Consider the following 2064-nt stretch of genomic DNA (forward strand, 5'->3'; position numbering starts at 1 on the left):
TGATTCAAATTCTATTTTTCTGTGTAACATCGGTACTTCATCCCCTAGCCCTTGAATAAGCCCATCAGAAATAGACAGTAAACACACTGTTACTGGTATATATAGCGGAATGTAGTATTGCTCTCACGCCATTCTGATAAACAACTTACAAATGTATTCAACTGAGCTGATACACTGCCAAGGTTATTTAACTGTTGTAAATAGTGTGTAGATTTCGAGGGAAAATGTGTGTGAATTAGATTTCCTGCGTTGTGTTTGTTTTGGCTTGTTTTATTGTTATTTACATAACATGTCCGAGGTTAGACTGAATCCAAGTCATCTGATTGGTCCAGAGGTCAGGCTCTATTGTCATGTTTGGGAAATAATGAATTGAGGTTGACAGTACACATGCAAATGTAAGTGAATGACCAACAGGTTGTAGTAATTCGACTTTGTGGATCTTACCATCAAACTCCTGGAAATAGTTTCTGAAAACTTGAATGATTCACTGTGAAGAAAGGTGATATTAAAGCATATGGAGGGAGCCCTCTATAGGGTGGTTGCATTTTAAACAAGGTGGTTTTCATGTTTGAGCTCCAGAGGGCAGCATCAATGATATAAACCACATCTCTCTGATTCCTGCAAATTTTGAATTCATTCTTAAAGCTACATTACACAGATTTTGTCAATCTTTCTTTGTTGTGTACATATGCAATGCTTTAACGTCCAGCAAATAGCAAAGTACATAAAGAACTATTTAAGTGATTTTGACCAGTTAAATGGAAAAATAAACTTTCCATAAAAATGCAATGAGTTCATACTGGTACATATTTTTGCAAAGCAACAAAAGTTTCTGAATACTTTTGAATGAGGAGCTCAAAAATGCGAAAGTTCTCATTCCATTCTTCAGGGTCAGTCCAAGAATGCCTCGTAACAAGACCAACAGTACAATTGTAATGCTTTGAACAGAAACTGTGCATTGGGCATTTTTCTAACCACTTTGATTTAACAAAGCTCTCGTAATTTATCACCAGTCAATTCGACAGACGTGAAGGAGTCCCGTAGAGCAGCTTGTTTAGTCTCAAGAAAATAAAGTACATGACAAGAGGTTGCCACTGTCAATTCAATTTCAGAGCCATTTCCAAATAAGTTCTAATAGAAAATTGTCACTTAGTGTGATCCCATCACTTCTCAATGCTTGATACAAAATTTTACAACCGGTATGGGAATTTCCAGTGTGCTCTGTGGATATGAATGACCAGCCTAGTGTTTTCCCTGACAATCATACCCCCAGGGGAACACCATATTTTACTAGAGTCACCGTGAGATCCAGATCAGTAATGTCTGTGAACAGTTTACGCTTGAACGATCATAGTAACGGATCACACGGATATTCAGGCTTTAATATATAATGGCCTTCTTTGTAACATTGCATACTAAATCTGTGAATAACCGTAAAAAAGAGTAAAAATTCTCGCACAAATGCACAGGCTTTAATGTATGTAATGACCTTCATTAACATTGCAAATAAACATGAAAAACAGTAAAATTTCACCACCGTAGGTTGACCTCAATTTGTACGGTCATACCAAAGACATTTGACATTTTCAAAATTAAAAGCAACAAATTGTAGCCAAGTAACAGTGGTGAACAGGTGCTTTAGCGGTAGACATGAACTTGAAACTGATGTTACGCAGAGGTGATTCATGATCAGTAAGACAGCTATATTAAGTGATATTCCTGATGGAAAACTAAAAGTAGTTTAGACTCATCCCCATGATGGACGTTTCTGAAATTAACTGACTGACACTAGATGGTTTTTATGATTCAATTATATTAGCCAGATGTCCTGGCAGATTTCTCATCTGCGGTAGCAGTATCTATAAACTCATTTTTATGTTGACTTCGCAGTCATAATTCATGGATGGGTGAACATGCTTCCTGCTTCATGCCATATTTTATTTATTCAGTCTGTCAGGTCGCTGTCACCGAGTGCAGCGGATGGATTCGCTGTCACTGAGCAGAGCGGGATCACATGTCCTCCAAAATTCTGTTGAACGTGCATGTCATGAATTATTGAGCTTG

This window comes from Ptychodera flava, chromosome 11 (assembly GCF_041260155.1).
Source record: "Ptychodera flava strain L36383 chromosome 11, AS_Pfla_20210202, whole genome shotgun sequence".
NCBI classification, from domain to species: domain Eukaryota; kingdom Metazoa; phylum Hemichordata; class Enteropneusta; family Ptychoderidae; genus Ptychodera; species Ptychodera flava.